This window comes from Schistocerca serialis, chromosome 3 (assembly GCF_023864345.2).
Source record: "Schistocerca serialis cubense isolate TAMUIC-IGC-003099 chromosome 3, iqSchSeri2.2, whole genome shotgun sequence".
NCBI lineage: Eukaryota > Metazoa > Arthropoda > Insecta > Orthoptera > Acrididae > Schistocerca > Schistocerca serialis.
Genome location: NC_064640.1, coordinates 219,000,013 through 219,018,548, shown reverse-complemented (window position 1 = coordinate 219,018,548; position 18,536 = coordinate 219,000,013). Strand labels below are relative to the sequence as shown.

At 43.2% G+C, this 18,536-nt stretch overlaps 1 protein-coding gene across 1 annotated transcript in view; it reads right to left on the bottom strand.

Moving 5' to 3' along the window:
• Nucleotides 1–1,534, bottom strand: part of LOC126469951 (SET and MYND domain-containing protein 4-like) — a 201,311-nt gene extending 199,777 nt beyond the window's left edge. Inside the window, exon 1 of the mRNA XM_050097361.1 lies at nt 1,475–1,534. The gene's annotated coding sequence lies outside the window, so the exon portion shown is untranslated. The remainder of the gene's footprint in view (nt 1–1,474) is intronic.
• Nucleotides 1,535–18,536: the final 17,002 nt, after the last annotated feature.

Sequence of the window (18,536 nt, the reverse complement as noted above, 5' to 3'; positions counted from 1 at the left end):
GTTGCGAAGGTATTTTTACAGAAACGAAGGTAATAGGGACAACAAGCCGAATAAATCACAATTACATTATTACCCTGTAACGAGTCACCCAATACGACGGGTCCTTGCTACCAAAATACTCAGTAAAGGATTGTGAATAACCTCCGACGTTATTTGTGATGTGGTTCAGATTTACCCTATAGACGTACAGGATGTAAGCAACAACTGTTGCCGGCCGGTGTGGCCGAGCGGTTCTAGGCGCTTCAGTCTGGAACCGCGCGACCGCTACGGTCGTAGGTTCGAATCCTGCCTCGGGCATGGATGTGTGTGATGCCCTTAGGTTAGTTAGGTTTAAGTAGTTCTACGTTCTAGGGGACTGATGACCTCAGATGTTAAGTCCCATAGTGCTCAGAGCCATTTGAACCATTTTGAACCAACAACTGTTTACACCGTACTACAGTGGTGTAGATGAAGTTGGGACGAACAGTTTGATGTAGCACACTTGTGGTCTACTCTTGTACACTTACGCAATCGGCTTAGTCACTCAGTATTTGAAATTTTGTATTTCGTTAACAGTAGTAATTAAAAATTCTGCGTGAGAGTAGTGATATTAAACGAAAAAAGACTTTTGCTAAAGTTATGGATAAGGCCAGTTTTCGGGCAGAAGAATACAACAACGGAAACTATAAAAACTAATTACGTTTACAGTTAGACCTAAAGTTGACCCTTAAAAGAACAATAGTCTTGTCGTAAGAACACCAGAGACATAAAACGATTTAATATTTAATTTAACACCGTTAAAAATTTACAAAATTTTGAGGTAAAATTTGTACTAATGTCAGTTTTGCAGTTACAAGTGCAACAAGAACGAATATTTAATATTCAAGGACGATTTTAGCGAAATAAAGAAACGAGCTTCAAACGGGTATGACTGCTCAAGTTGATGGCGTAAGAGGACGAGAGGATATTCAAAGCCTCGCGCTACGTGCATGCGCTTTAGCTGCGGCGGCTTTCGTAAGACAGTTTGAGGTTGTTTCCCGGCTTCATAGACGAAAAGGGCGCTGTACCCATTTATTAGTCTCGACTTCCCCCTACACCACTGTGGTACGTTGTAAACAGTTACCGTTTGTACCCTGTACATAATAAAAATATTATGCTCAGAGAAGAAACAGAACGAGATGTTACATTTTGCACGCAGCGGCGTTTGTTAATTCACAAAAGTGGAGTTTTAGCTCAACAGTTAAAGAACGTAGAAACACGAAATTGTTTCTCCCACAGTGCACTCAACAGCCTAAAACATCACTGCCGTGTCGGTCACATAATGCGACAGCACAGCGCCTGCAGACATCGTCACAGAGAAACGAAGACAGCTTATGTACACGGAAGTCCGTATTGCGGAAGAACTCCGATTCGTGGCAGAAACGGACGGAGCCGAAACGTAGGGCGGTAGCCGCGCTTCGCGACTTGCGGACGCCGAGCTGAGGTGGCGACGTACCTCGGCGGTCCCTTCCGGCCGGCTACCACGAGCGGACTGCGGCCATCCGCGACCCGGCGTCCAGAAATAGCAGCTCACATGATCGCGTCCCCACAGAAACGCCAAACGCCGACGCCACCACCTCTGCCTCCTCCTAATTTCGCTGCTCATCCCAATCACAACTAATTCAGAGATGCAGTTACTGTCTCTCTTCCTCTTGAGAGGTACCCACATGCCTTGCTCATACTGTGGCATCAAGCAGTCACCCCTGCAAGATAAGTGGTCTGCCAAGCGTGTGGATTTATTCTTATTTATCGAGTAACATCAGTGACTGATTATGAGCTCTAGTACTCACAATTAAGCTACAATTTATTCTCCTGTTTGAATATTACGCAACGGAAACGGATAACGCAATCCTGACTATTAGTAATTTACACAACTCTGATTGTTCACTACGCACTGGTAATACCACATTTTCTTTCTTACTCAACGGCTTTGATCAACACGTGGCCATCGCATTGAATATGAATGGCACACACATTATAAATTCCGGATATCATGACTACACACTATTCGAAGAACAAGGCCACCAATCTTTTTCTTTTCACTACCTTTTTTATTCCGATAAATTCTATAACCTAAACACACCATTACATTTTATACAATTACACATGAGAAACTCCGCCCAGTGGGCATGGTTTTACATTGGTGATTCTCTATCTTATGGTCTCGTAATTATCTAACACTACAGTGCACTTTCTGGATAGGATGGTGGATCTTTTGCTATATCTCACACTTCGACTCTCACACCCTTCATCACGAAAATTTCCTCCAGACCGAGTGGTACAAAAAGGAACATGCATAACCCACTGCCTCTGAACCTATCTTGCTACTCTCCCATGCAAACCACACATACTTAAATTACATGAAATACATCACACTGGCAACATAGAATACAACACAAAGAATAGCCACAACGTTAGAATCACATCACTTTCAGCTTTCCCACTTCAATTAGTATTCATCCCAGTTTCACACGACACTGCCCCACTTCGTAACTTTTCTTCCCTACTACGAACTCTGGAGGATATATGCACGTCTTCCTGTGCAATGCAAGCCGTGGCGTTGCTGGATAGACGCCTGACTCACCTTACTTCTCTCTCAGAGTATTAGAGTTTGAATCTAGCGTCACACGGAAACGTAACACGCAAAGTAGTATTAAAATCATATTCATCACACACGCGAGTCCTCAACTGATACCATGGACGAGTACTTCTCTTTGTCCTTTGTCTCATACACAGATTGAGACTCACACAGCACTCACCACGTGGAAGTACTAGTCTCTAATTTCATGTCCTGCACACGCCATTTCTTAAATATTTCCAACTTATAGTACACACGCCAGTAATTCAGCTTCACTTTAGCACTTAGTACTAGCACTGGCAAGTATTTCAACTTATTGCTGCACGTGGTTTCATTGTGACCGTTGGTCACTTCCAAAGATTACTACGATCCCCTTAATATTACCTGCCTGTCGTTTAATTCTCCCCCCAAAAGTTCCTGAAATAGAGAAATATTATTCCAAACTACTCTTAAGTATTCTACATGCATAACATTCTCTCCACTCTTTTGTCTTTAAGAAGCACACCTAATGCAGGTCTTACCAACACAAGACCCAGCGCCAGAGTGCTGAAACATGGCCGTTCTTCAGGTCATCTCGCACCTCTGCCGAAGTGGGGGAGCACCTTGCTACCGTATTGGTCAGCCACATTTCAGGCGCTCAAAGCGCAGGTAAATTTCATCTCTTTGGTTCCACCAAAGGTGACCAAAGGACCGTCTCAAAGATGATCATATATTGCACATTCACTATCTGTGGTTAGCAGACCACCATACATTCATTCATTTCGCAGATCTCACCAAAATTGGATGTACGGATTTATTTTGTGGGAGTGCACATGTGATCAATTAAATAAATAAATTGACATTATTTCCTACACTGGTATCCGGCTTCGGTGTATTAAGTGAAATTGAGTTATTATTACAAAAAATATGTTGTTCTGACAAGAATAACGAAGAATGTTGTACCTATTTTCAAAGTCGGTCGGTACTGTACCCTTTCACTCTTTCCTAACGTTTACCTAGCTGTTTACAGTTCACAGCTTCGGAATTGGCATCATAATTAGCTTGCATTCACCGCGGATGTCTCGCCCGTTGGAAAGTCCCAAGATACTGGGAAAAAAGCGCAGGTGACTGTCGTAGATAAGAAGGGTAAAAGAATGGACCCGGAAAATTGCAGATATCGTTAACTTCGGTTTGCTGCAGAATTCTTCAGCATAGTCGAACAAGGCGACCGCGCGTACTTGCTATCATCGATTTAGTTTAAATTTATGGTATGTGCAAGGCTTGGCTAGAAATGGAAGTGCCAGAAATGGGAGCTCCAGATGGCCAAAAAAACAAAACTCCGCCCGAACAGGCCATGAAGGCTGTATTGCTCTGACAATATCTACACAAATGTGCAAACGTCGACAGTAGATGCTCTGTGTCTTGTTTGGGAACAAATTTACCCCAGTAATGACCTAGTAGACAGTGTCGGAAGTTCCATGCGGCTTTTCGCGGATGATGCTGTAGTATACAGAGAAATTGCAGCATTAGAAAATTGCAGCGAAATGCAGGAAGATCTTCAGCAGATAGGCACTTGGTGCAGGGAGTGGCAAGTGACCCTTAACATAGACAAATGTAATGTATTGCGAATACATAGAAAGAAGGATCCTTATTGTATGATTATATAATAGCGGAACAAACACTGGTAGCAGTTACTTCTGTAAAATATCTGGGAGTATGCGTACGGAACAATTTCAAGTGGAATGATCATACAAAATGAATTGTTGGTAAGGCGGCTAACAGGTTGAGATTCATTGCGAGAGTTCTTAGAAAATGTAGTCCATCAACAAAGGAGGTCGCTTACAAAACACTCGTTCGACCTATACTTGAGTATTTCTCATCAGTGTGGGATCCGTACCGGGTCGGGTTGACAGAGGAGATAGAGAAGATCCAAAGAAGAGCGGCGCATTTCGTCACAGGGTTATTTGGTAAGCGTGATAGCGTTGCGGAGATGTTTAGCAAACTCAAGTGGCAGACTCTGCAAGAGAGGCGCTCTGCATCGCGGTGTAGCTTGCTGTCCAGGTTTCGAGAGGGTGCGTTTCTGGATGAGGTATCGAATATATTTCTTCCCCCTACTTATACCTCCCGAGGAGATCACGAATGTAAAATTAGAGAGATTCGAGTGCGCACGGAGGCTTTCCTGCAGTCGTTCTTCCCGCGAACCATACGCGACTGGAACAGGAAAGGGAGGTAATGACAGTGGCATGCAAAGTGCCCTCCGCCACAAACCGTTGGGTGGCTTGCGGAGTATAGATGTAGATGTAGATGTAGAAGGCCCAACGGTACCAACCGGCCGCCGTATCATCCTCAGCCCACAGGCGTCACTGAATGCGGATATGGAGGGGCATGTGGTCAGCACACCTCTCTCCCTGCCGTATGTCAGTTTCCGAGACAGGAGCCGCTACTTCTCAATCAAGTAGCTCCTCAGTTTGCCTCACAAGGGTTGAGTGCACCCCGCTGGCCAACAGCGCTCGACAGACCAGATGGTTACCCGTTCAAGTGCTAGCCCAGCCCGACACCGCTAAACTTCGGTGATCCGACAGGAACCGATGTTACCACTGCGGCAAGGCCGTTGGTTCTAGATGGGCAAGCGTTCAGAAAAAAATATCGGCTTGAACGCGGGTGGTGCGAGACATGAGACATTGACACTCATGAGCCAAAACAATATGACCACTGCCCACCGCGGGGTTGAATGCCTCGCGGTGGTGTTGCGCGCACGTGACGCAGTAAGGAAAGAATGTAAGCGGAAGAGAGTAAAAAATGGTTCAATTGGCTCTAAGCACTATGGGACTTAACATATGAAGTCATCAGTCCCCTAGACTTAGAACTACTTAAACATAACTAACCTAAGGACATCACACCCATCCATGCCCGAGGCAGGATTCGAACCTGGGACTGCAGTAGCAGCGCGGTTCCGGACTGTTGCGCCTAGAACTGCTCGGCCACAGCAGCCGGCGGAAGAGACTCGAATAGGCAGTCAGTATAGAGAAGATAAAGGGCCGCAAATGCGGAAATCTACTAATGTAAACGCTTTTGACAAAGAGCACATTGTTGTAGCTCTGCGGCTGGAAACGAGAATATCTGAAACGGTGAAACTGGTCGCCTGTTGACATACTAGTGTCGTGAGCACCTATGGAAAGTGGTTGAAGAGTGGTGAAATAACGAATAGGCTGTATGATACTGGACCACCATGCCTCATCACAAAACGTAGATGTCGGAGGATCCCCCACTGTGTAAACCAGGACAGGTAGCGATCTGTGGCAGATCTGACGACAGAGTACAATGCTGGTGCAGGCACAAGTGTTTCGGAGCTCACCGTTCAAAGGCCATTGTTGAACATGGAGCTCCACATCAGACGAACAAAAAAAAAAAAAAAAAAAGGTTCAAATGAATCTAAGAACTATGGGACTTAACATCTGTGGTCATCAGTCCCCTAGAACTTAGAACTACTTAAACCTAACTAACATAATGACATCACACACACCCATGCCCGAGGCAGGATTCGAACCTGCGACCGTAGCGGTCGCGCGATTCCAGACTGAAGCGCCTAGAACCGCTCGGCCAGGCTTTTTCACAGTTGCGAAGGTATTTTTACAGAAACGAAGGTAATAGGGACAACAACCCGAATAAATCACAATTACATTATTACCCTGTAACGAGTCACCCAATACGACGGGTCGTTGCTACCAAAATACTCAGTAAAGCATCGTGAATAATGTGGTGTCACCGCCAGACACCACACTTGCTAGGTGGTAGCTTAAATCGGCCGCGGTCCATTTAGTACATGTCGGACCCGCGTGTCGCCACTGTGTGATCGCAGACCGAGCGCCACCACAAGGCAGGTCTCGAGATACGGACTAGCACTCGCCCCAGTTGTACGGACGACATTGCTAGCGACTAGACTGACGAAGCCTTTCTCTCATTTGCCGAGAGACAGTTAGAATAGCCTTCAGCTAAGTCCATGGCTACGACCTAGCAAGGCGCCATTAGCCTTACATAGTTTGATAGTTATCGTATAAATGTCTCAAGAAGAACGATGTATACAACAAGGATAGATTAAAGTTAAGTATTCGAGGAGCTGCATACTTTTCTTATTAGAATTCACTACTTATCCTGTTCCAGAATTCACGCCCGTCTGCGTTAGATAGCGTGCATTTCGGCCTCCTATATCTACAAGGTGTTGGCACATTCGCCAACACATCAAATAACCTCCGACGTTATTTGTGATGTGGTTCGGATTTACCCTGTAGACGTACAGGATGTAAGCAACAACTGTTGCCGGCCGGTGTGGCCGAGCGGTTCTAGGCGCTTCAGTCTGGAACCGCGCGACCGCTACGGTCGCAGGTTCGAATCCTGCCTCGGGCATGGATGTGTGTGATGCCCTTAGGTTAGTTAGATTTAAGTAGTTCTAAGTTCTCAGTATGAGTACCTTTTCTGACATCAGATGTTTCAGCTTGTATGCTTTTGGATGCGGACTTGCTGCAACAATGAATGGACCATAGCACGAAAAATTTTTTTTGTCTAAATCACTCGATTCCTCGTTAGTTTTCATTACCACTTGGTCCTCGATTTTATATTTTATAGGTTTAAATCGTCCATCATGTTTCCTTCACCTTTCGTCTGCCATTTGTTTCATTTGAGTCTTTATTGTTTTCTCTCTTTCGTCTGTCGTGATTTTTTACTCGCTGGAAATTTAATGATTCTGGCTTACTACTCATCACCACCTCATACGGTGAGGAGCACAAAGCACTGCTCTATACACTATTTAATACATCCTCAAATGATTTCACAAACTATGTTCATTTTGATTGCTTAGTGGTTGCAGAAGTCCTGCACAAGTGTGCAGTTTCCTTCACGTAGCTCTCAGAAGTGTTGCTTGTCGGCCGGTAAACTGATATTTTAGTGTGTCTGATGCCTTATTTGTTTACAAAATCATTCCAAATATTTAAAATGAACTGTGATCAGTTGTCAGACAACAGCCTCTCTTGTTTCATCACTTTAGAAAAGTATCCCTTCTCCAGTTTGGCGATGAAAGTTTTGATATTTGCTTTCTGTATCGCATACAGACCGATAAATTTTGAAAATACATTCAGAGCTAGGAATATCTATTTCATTCCACCGCAGACGGTTGCAATAGGTCCAAAATTATCCACTGCTAACAGTTCCCCTACCTTACTAGGAATCATACTCTGCATTTATCTCTGTTAATCCACAGTGCGATGATGCACCCACTGGCATTAACCGCATATAGCCAGCTGTTTACGTACCATCGCGCCAAGTTATTTATGTGTACATATTCATTTAAAAGCTCGGTACTTTTTTTGTGATCCGTAATGCCATAACTAGTCTATAAGATCCTCAACATACTTCTCTGGAAAACACAGCCTCCAAAGTTCCATTTTTTCAACTTTCCCCCTAAACGTAATTCCCTTATAGATATTATAATACGGTGGTATCTTTTCAAAGTCTTTAATGTCAGCATTTATCTTCATTAGTTTCAGTAATGGGTCTTCATTTTCCAGTCTTCGCATGTCTCCGCAGGCATCACGATTATCCTTTTCCTCTTCTGCTCCTTTCATATACAAGAGTTGAAATTCTTCATTCCCTCTTCATCAACATTCTCTTCTTCCCCGACAGGTAAATGGGATACAATTTCTGCTGCCCTTAATATATCTGACAGTGTAATTAAATTGTTAGAAAAACGTGGCCCAACGCATAAGTATTGATTCATTAACCTACAATTCTGTTGAAAGCTAAGTGCTTTATGATCAAAAAGTACAGTCACCTCGTGACCCTCCTGATAGATACAGAACTTCTGAAAGCCGCACACGATAGCGACTAAATCCTTCTCTGATATACTGTAACTAGACCTGTGCTTACTCTGCATTCGTATGGTAAAAGTGAAACGTCCCCTTGTACATGACTGTGCTTAAACTGACACACAATATTTTTAGCGCAACGCAAACTGACTTTAAAAAATCCCTACAAAAGAATGGCCCTGACTAACATTAACCTATACGTTTCACAAATCACTTACCTCACAAAAATCTTGGTTACTCGAACTACTGCAATACAGCGAGCGCCACTACTGCCAGCTAAATAAAAGATTCAAACTACGGAAGGCACCAACTACTGATAGGCACAGTTAGCAAATGAAAGATTTTGATAGAGAAGAAACAATGTATTTACCTTAATAGTGTTCAAAGGTCATAATATATATAGCAGTTCATGACATCCGGTCTTACAAATTTCAAAACTCCGCCATTTCTCTCCCCACATCCACCACTGCTGGCGGCTCACCTCCAACTGCGCAACGCTACGCGCTGTTCACATCCAGCTGCCCAACACTACAATGGCAGACAACAATGCAAACTAGCCACAGACTGCACACAGCACAGCCGGTGATTTTCATACAGAACGCTACGTAACGTTGCCAATAAGAAAACATAAACAGCCTACTTACAAAAGCCATGCTTCGTTGTACAAACTTTCCTTCTACCATTTTTTCTGAAATATCTGACATCCTACGCTGTAATCTGAACTCTACGTCGCAAGACCGAATGGGAACAACGTATCTGGGTAATATAACATCTTTCTACTGCATAGACTACCTTTCAAAATATTAAATTCACATTCACACTTGTTGCTCAATATCCACGTGAATTTCCTTTTCAGTAATTTGTATAAGTTTGGTGCAGTCAAGGTCCCATCTCCCAAAAATTTTTGGTAGAAACCGGTTAGACACAAATATGACTTTAGTTGTTTCTTCAAAGTCGGTCGCTTGCATACAGCTACAGCGAGCTTTTAGCTTCTCACTGCTTGGCAGTATACCCATGGATGTGAGCTTATGCACTAAAAACCGTATTTCAGCCCTGACAAATTCACATTTTGCTAGTTTTAGGGTCCTGCCTCCTCATCTTAGGGCCACGAAAACTTTCTCCATTATTTCGCAATGCTAACGGCAAGAATCCGTTGCAATTAATATATCGTCAACGTAGACCAAAAGCCTGAGCATTAATTCAGCTCCTAACACATGACTCAGTGCCCTCACGAACACTGCGACCGAGGTGGTCTGCCTGAAAGGAACAACTTTAAAACAATAGCTTCGTCCTTCAAGGAGGAAAGCCGTATATTGTTTAATTTCTTCTGTCAACCGAATTTGCCAGAAGCCGAATGTAAGATCTACACTCGACAATAGTTTAACATTTTGGAAATTCTGTGATAGTTCTGCCACACTGCCCGTTTGGTTATGCTTCATTACAAGTACTTTTCTTAATTTACATACGTCTATAACTATCCTCACAGAGTCAAACTCTTTCTTCACAGTTACAATGGGATTGCAGTATTCGCTATATAACATCCCGTTCCAGCAACTGTTTTAATCTAGCCTGCACAGCTTCCCGATCTAGTTAATGCCGTACAGTGAAGTTTTGCTTTGATATGCTCATGTGGTACCACATTAAATCTACCAACCTGCATGGTTTTTCTGCGAAAACATCCTCATAACTGCCTAAGAAGTGACATAGTTAATCTTTCTGCGTAGTTGAGATATTATCAGTTGGCTCTATAATTTCCCTAATTTGATCATTTGAAGATTCAACATCATACCAGCCTTCAGAGATTTCTGTCTAGGCCACTCGCCATTCCCAATTAAAATATCTTTGGACTTTACTTTTCGCCTCGTATTCTCAAAGCCGAATTCATATTATTTATTTTCACAATTTGGCGAGACTTTGTACTTTGTGTGCTCCCTGCCGTCGTTGGATAAGCAGCAGCAGCAGCAAGTCGTATACCCCTAGCTTACTTATTTGTTACATAGTTTAATTCTTAATTTCTTTCCGTGTTTTTGGGTACTTGCATTGTTTAATTCATAAATTTCGGGCGTATTATAGCATTTGAGAGTTGTAACATCGCGCTTTAGTACCTGAATAGTGTAAATTCGCGTAGTCGTCTGTCTTCAGTTTTTGCTTCGAACGGCCAGTGTCGGTTGGTCACAGCCAGTGTGCTCCCTGCCGCCGTTGGTGCAGCTGCAGCAGCAAGTCGTATACCCCCAGTTTACTTATTTGTTACATAGTTTGATTCTTAATTTCTTTGCGTGATTTTGGGTACTTGCATTGTTTAATTCGTTTACTTCGTAGATTCTTACTTAAATTGCGTGTGAGTTTCGTATAGGAGGTGTAATTTCGAGTTTTAGTTACTGTAATCGTAAATTCAGGCAGATTGTAGCGCAGTCGTCAGGCATTTGTACAGGTTAGTTAATACATCCTTTCTGTGTTTCCCTTGCGTTATCTAGGCACGGACTCGTGTTTCAGTAACTGTTGTTCAACATCGATTAGAATGGACAGGACTGTGATTGCTGTGTTCGGATGAGGGCTGAGTTTGCATCCCTTCGCTCACAGCTGCAAGCGGCGCTGACTTCGGTCGCACAGCTTGATGCTGTTGCCAATGGGCACCACTGTGGGGAGCCGGACTTGGGTATCACGGGGATGTCAACCTCGTCCCGTCTGTCCCCAGATCGGTCTGCCGCTGTGGTTGCCCCGGTTGCTGCCCGCAGTGGGGCTGAGCCCACGCCTGTGGTTGATTGGAAGGTCGTTCCAAGACGTGGCAGGCAGCGAAAGACGTCCCCGGAGGCTGATCACAAAACCTCCCCGGTGCGTCTGACAAACAGGTTTCAGGCACTGTCTCTGGCTGAGCCAGATGCAGCCGCCTGCCCTGTTTCAGAGGATGATTCTCAGCCTTCAAGGTCCGGGCAATCACAGAGGGTGGGCTTATTGGTAGTTGGGAGCTCCAATGTTAGGCGCGTAATGGGGCCCCTTAGGGATATGGCGGCTAAGGAGGGGAAGAAATCCAGTGTGCACTCCGTGTGCATTCCGGGTGGAGTCATTCCTGATGTGGAAAGGGTCCTTCCGGATGCCATGAAGAGCACAGGGTGCAGCCAGCTGCAGGTGGTGACACATGTCGGCACTAATGATGTGTGTCGCTTTGGATCTGAGGAAATTCTCTCTGGATTCCAGCGGCTATGTGGTTTGGTGAAGGCTGCCGGTCTTGCTTACGAGATGAAGGCAGAGCTCACCATCTGCAGCATCGTTGACAGAACCGACTGCGGACTTTTGGTGCAGAGCCGGGTGGAGGGTCTGAATCAGAGGCTCAGACGGTTTTGCGACCGTGTTGGCTGCAGATTCCTTGACTTGCGCCATAGGGTGGTGGGGTTTCGGGTTCCGCTGAATAGGTCAGGAGTTCACTACACTCAGCTGGCGGCTACACGGGTAGCGGAGGCTGTGTGGCGTGGACTGGGCGGTTTTTTAGGTTAGAAGGCCTCGGGAAAGTACGGGGTGGGCTACGATCTCAAAGAGTGCATGGCAAATACAGGACGTGCTTGGATCAAGGAACAGTCGGAATTGTAGTTGTAAATTGTTGTAGTTGTGCTGGGAAAGTCCCTGAGCTTCAAGCACTAATAGAAAGCACAGAAGCTGAAATCGTTATAGGTACAGAAAGCTGGCTAAAGCCTGAAATAAGTCCTGCAGAAATTTTTACGAAGTCTCAGACGATGTTCAGGAAAGATAGATTAGGCAGAATTGGTGGTGGAGTGTTTGTGTCTGTCAGTAGTGGTTTATCTTGTAGCGAAGTCGAAGTAGATACTCCGTGCGAATTGGTATGGGTGGAGGTTATACTTAACAGCCGAACTAAGTTAATAATTGGCTCATTCTACCGACCCCCAGACTCCGATGATATAGTTGCTGAACAGTTCAGAGAAAATTTGAGTCTCATAACAAATAAATACCCCACTCATACGGTTATAGTTGGTGGGGACTTCAACCTTCCCTCGATATGTTGGCAAAATTACTTGTTCAAGACCGGTGGTAGGCAGAAAACATCTTCCGAGATTGTCCTAAATGCTTTCTCCGAAAATTATTTCGAGCAGTTAGTCCACGAACCCACGTGAATTGTAAATGGTTGCGAAAACACACTTGACCTCTTAGCCACAAACAATCCAATGCTGATAGAGAGCATCATGACTGATACAGGGATTAGTGATCACAAGCTCGTTGTAGCTAGGCTCAATACCGTTTCTTTCAAATCCAGCAGAAACAAACGCAAAATAATTTTATTTAAAAAAGCGGATAAAGTGTCACTAGAAGCCTTCCTAAGAGACAATCTCCATTCCTTCCGAACTGACTACGCAAATGTAGACGAGATGTGGCTCAAATTCAAAAATATAGTAGCAACAGCAATTGAGAGATTGATACCTCATAAATTGGTAAGAGATGGAACTGATCCCCCGTGGTACACAAAACAGGTCCGAACGCTGTTGCAGAGGCAACGGAAAAAGCATGCGAAGTTCAGAAGAACGGGAAATCCCGAAGATTGGCTCAAATTTACAGACGCGCGAAATTTGGCACGGACTTCAATGCGAGATGCCTTTAATAGGTTCCACAACGAAACATTGTCTCGAAATTTGGTAGAAAATCCGAAGAAATTCTGGTCGTATGTAAAGTACACAAGCGGCAAGACGCAGTCAATACCTTCGCTGCGCAATGCCGATGGTACTGTTACCGACGACTGTGCCGCTAAAGCGGAGTTGTTGAACGCAGTTTTCCGAAATTCCTTCACCAGGGAAGACGAATCGAATATTCCAGAATTTGAAACACGAACAGCTGCTAGCATGAGTTTCTTAGAAGTAGATACCTTAGGGGTTGCGAAACAACTCAAATCGCTTGATACGGGCAAGTCTTCAGGTCCAGATTGTATACCGATTAGGTTCCTTTCAGATTACGCTGATACAATAGCTCCCTACTTGGCAATCATATACAACCGCTCGCTCACCGATAGATCTGTATCTACAGATTGGAAAATTGCGCAGGTCGCACCAGTGTTTAAGAAGGGTATTAGGAGTAATCCATCGAACTACAGACCTATATCATTGACGTCGGTTTGCAGTAGGGTTTTGGAGCATGTACTGTATTCAAACATTGTGAATCACCTCGAAAGGAACGATCTATTGATACGTAATCAGCATGTTTTCAGAAAACATCGTTCTTGTGCAACACAGCTAGCTCTTTATTCGCACGAAGTAATGGCCGCTATCGACAGGGGATCTCAAGTTGATTCCGTATTTCTAGATTTCCGGAAAGCTTTTGACACCGTTCCTCACAAGCGACTTCTAATCAAGCTGCGGGCCTATGGGGTATCGTCTCAGTTGTGCGACTGGATTCGTGATTTCCTGTCAGGAAGGTCGCAGTTCGTAGTAATAGACGGCAAATCATCGAGTAAAACTGAAGTGATATCAGATGTTCCCCAGGGAAGCGTTCTGGGACCTCTGCTGTTCCTGATCTATATAAATGACCTGGGTGACAATCTGAGCAGTTCTCTTAGGTTGTTCGCAGATGATGCTGTAGTTTACAATCTAGTAAGGTCATCCGAAGACCAGTATCAGTTGCAAAGCGATTTAGAAAAGATTGCTGTATGGTGTGGCAGGTGGCAGTTGACGCTAAATAACGAAAAGTGTGAGGTGATCCACATGAGTTCCAAAAGAAATCCGTTGGAATTCGATTACTCGGTAAATAGTACAATTCTCAAGGCTGTCAATTCAACTAAGTACCTGGGTGTTAAAATTACGAACAACTTCAGTTGGAAAGACCACATAGATAATATTGTGGGGAAGGCGAGCCAAAGGTTGCGTTTCATTGGCAGGACACTTAGAAGATGCAACAAGTCCACTAAAGAGACAGCTTACACTGCACTCGTTCGTCCTCTGTTAGAATATTGCTGCGCGGTGTGGGATCCTTACCAGATGGGATTGACGGAGGACATCGAAAGGGTGCAAAAAAGGGCAGCTCGTTTTGTATTATCACGTAATAGGGGAGAGAGTGTGGCGGATATGATACGCGAGTTGGGATGGAAGTCATTAAAGCAAAGACGTTTTTCGTCGCGGCGAGATCTATTTACGAAATTTCAGTCACCAACTTTCTCTTCCGAATGCGAAAATATTTTGTTGAGCCCAACCTACATAGGTAGGAATGATCATCAAACTAAAATAAGAGAAATCAGAGCTCGAACAGAAAGGTTTAGGTGTTTGTTTTTCCCGCTCGCTGTTCGGGAGTGGAATGGTAGAGAGATAGTATGATTGTGGTTCGATGAACCCTCTGCCAAGCACTTAAATGTGAATTGCAGAGTAGTCATGTAGATGTAGATGTAGATGTACTTAAGAAATCTGTGCCTAACACCTTTAATTATTCAATTTACTCATATTAAAATGACTATCTTCACCCTTAAAATTTAACAACAGTTCATTCTTTATTGGCCTGATTAACCTACCTGTGGTGGTTTTAATCTTGACACCAGTGACCGGCAAAATTACTAGTTTCTTGTGTTTGTTTCTGTTTATAAAAGTTTCCGATATGGCTGTAAATCACTACCTGAATCGAGAAGGTCCATACATTTTCATCATAAACATCAATTTCAACTACTGGTTGCACGATTTCAATCACTTTCCTCTCCAAACCTCACTCTCTTAGCAAATTGTTTTCCCTATCCCTTCTTCTATAGCCCATTTCCATAGCACACATGTTAAGCACTCAGAAATCTACCACACCATATTTTTCCCCAAATAATTCGTTAAATACGTCTATCACCCCGGTTCACTTCTCCTCTTCTCAATCTCCATAGCTATTTGACATTTTAAATATTTCCACGTAGATGTATGCGATTTATAAATTAAGCTGCACGACCTCCAGTCCTCTATAGTATATCCGCACAGATCTTTCGACCTTCAGTCTAATCCCACATATGTGTCAAGAATATGCAGTTCACCCCCTCCTCCTTACCAGAAATAAAAGCATAAATACATTCCTCTGTCATATTTATTCCAGTAATTTCAACCTCCCCACGTATAACTTCATAATTTAAATTAATAGCTCTGTCTCTCCCGATCAACAATTCACTGATTTTCGTCGACACAACCCAATTATTATCTCCAGCTGGCGAGACTACAGGTTAGTCGTTTTCAGAGACATTACTTAATAACCTTTCTTCACCCACACTAAGATCGTTGTAGCTAATGCAAAGTTCTCCCTCGGAATTCTCTGTACACTCAATTTCCATCAACTTTGAACTTACGCCTGCCTCTCTACCTAGCGCATAATTTTCGACGTGAATCACCTGCACACTATACTTCTTTTATTTCCCATTTATCTCATATATATCAACTGTAGATACACTTTTAATTTCATTATCGCCATCAAATAAATCATCATATGCCTCTGTTGCACCCACTTCTTCTCTTATCCCTTCAAGTTCCCTTGCCACTTTGCGTTTATCTGTTGCCCACAACTGAGGTAACAAAATTTTTAATACCTTCCCGTACGATCTCCAGTCATCAATACCATATTAAAGTTCCTCTTTCATACAGAATTCAGTGTTAATATCGGCCCGCATCTCGTGGTCGTGCGGTAGCGTTCTCGCTTCCCACACCCGGGTTCCCGGGTTCGATTCCCGGCGGGGTCAGGTATTTTCTCTGCCTCGTGATGGCTGGGTGTTGTGTGCTGTCCTTAGGTTAGTTAGGTTTAAGTAGTTCTAAGTTCTAGGGGACTGATGACCATAGATGTTAAGTCCCATAGTGCTCAGAGCCATTTGTTAATATCGGATCCTAAATCGACAGTTTCTCTACAATTTCTCACTACGTTTCCCTGACCTGTCTCTAACACATGATTGAATTTTTCTCCTCGTCAAAAACAACCAACTCGCCTACCTCTGCAGAAATGAATGAACTGATCTCATCTTCTTAAGTATCGAATCCAGTAGCAAGACTGTTCGCTCACTTTATCGCACACGCTGACTTTGATCAACACATTATCAGTTTTCCAGAAACATCATTTCCATCTGCCGACACAAATATTTACAGAATACTTTAAAGAAATTACACACAATCATATTTACACCAATGATGAACGATAATTAAATATAACTGAGAACAAAAGCATATGCAGTTTAATAGCAAAAAAAAAAAAAAAAAAAAAAGCTCAAATGTGTGTGAAATCTTATGGGACTTAACTGCTAAGGTCATCAGTCCCTAAGCTTACACACTGCTTAACCTAAATTATCCTAAGGACAAACACACACACCCATGCCCGAGGGACGACTCGAACCTCCGCCGGGACCAGCCGCACAGTCCATGACTACAACGCCCTACACCGCTCGGCTAATCCCGCGCGGCAGTTTAAGTAGCAAAATTCTGTAAAATAATTATAATCTTCCTAGTGTTAAGTACGTTATATATAAGAGCTTTGCAACAACTGCTCGAAAGTAACGTGCTCCTAAAATAGCGTGAAAACCTCGACCTAACTTATGAGCAACTAATTCAGGAGCAGCGACGTATATGACATGATCTGTTACCAAAAAATCATCCATAAAGCAAGTTATAATGCGCCTAGTACATCTACAGATATGACTTGTTCCTACATCAAAATCACAAATGTCACTAGTGTATCCAGTGTATCAAACTTCCGTTTTAGATACTTGAAAATGGCCTAAGGCCGAAATTGTACAGTCGTACAGGAAATAAAGAAAATGGCAGCTGAAGGCTTCAAGAAATCATTCATAAACATCTTTACCATCCCTGTCAAATTCTTCTATCTGAAGCTTTTCAGCATGCCGCACTGACTGTGCCCACGCTACAGGTGGGATGTTTTCTACTACCTCACGCACAAGCGATTGAGCGTATGTTATCTTGAATGTTTTGTTTTTGTTTCCAACAAAGCTTTAACCCTTTGCCCAAATTAGTTCCATGGGGTTACACTGACAGTGACACGTGGATAAACTCAAAACTGTGTGAATCCATTCACGTGCAAGGAAGTCTAGTTTGTACATTCTGTCACGTGACTTGTATAAATCAGTGAGTTTCAGGATATCGGCACGAGTCTGGTTTACACTGTACTTAATATTTTTATTTTTAAGCCAGAAAAAAATATTCGCTTTTCTGGTGTTTGTACTTCGTGTTTTCGCTGTAACAGTTGAATTATAACTGGCAATGACCGACTTCGAAGCAAGATATGGCAAGAATTGGGAAGCGCGTCACGAAACTGACAGCGTTCATTTCCGAATGGTAGTCACTGCTGTTTTTCTTACACCTAAATACAAGTTTATTCTCAGAAACAAAACCAGAAGAGTCAGCATGCAGAATAATTGTCTGAGAACCTAACCCTATGTGAATTTGAAAACCACCAGTACCATCACTCATTTTCCAGCAGATCTTCCTGGAATGAGTCTAATTGACCCATGTTTCATCAACGTAATACACTGTTGAACTACTTCCTTCTCTTGTATCGTGAATCTTTATATGGGATGTAGTTTTTGTTGCACCTATGTCAGTTCTTTGAACTAAAAACTGTCTTCTTAACATATCTGGAACCTACGTGTTTTAAAATTCTTTACATTTTGACGAGGCGCTTACCATTGAAGCCAATTTTCTCCTGCACAAATTTAACACTTTTTGTGATGTCGGGCATTCATCATTCACATGGAGCACTTTAAAATATCACCTTTAAAACCATCCATTAGTGTCACAGGTTCCTTGCGATTTCTATGCTTTCCAACGACACGAAACCAACCGTTTCTACGGTTCCTACAGCTCTGACATTCTCGTTTACAGTTCTATTTATAGTTATCTTGCCGACACCACATGGTTCTGGAGTCCGTTCTTGTGTCTTCAAAAGTCAACAGTAGGAGACATGCTTTCAAATTCACATTTGAAAACGTTAAAAATGCAGTAAATAATCACCCTCGCCTGCTTGTGAAGTGCTTCACATTTGTTGCCGTCAACTAACTTTTTTAAATTGCACTTCAATATTTACAGATACACGTTCACAGCTATACTGCTACAAGAAAAAAAAAGAAAAAGAAACTGACAATTGAATGAATAATTCGG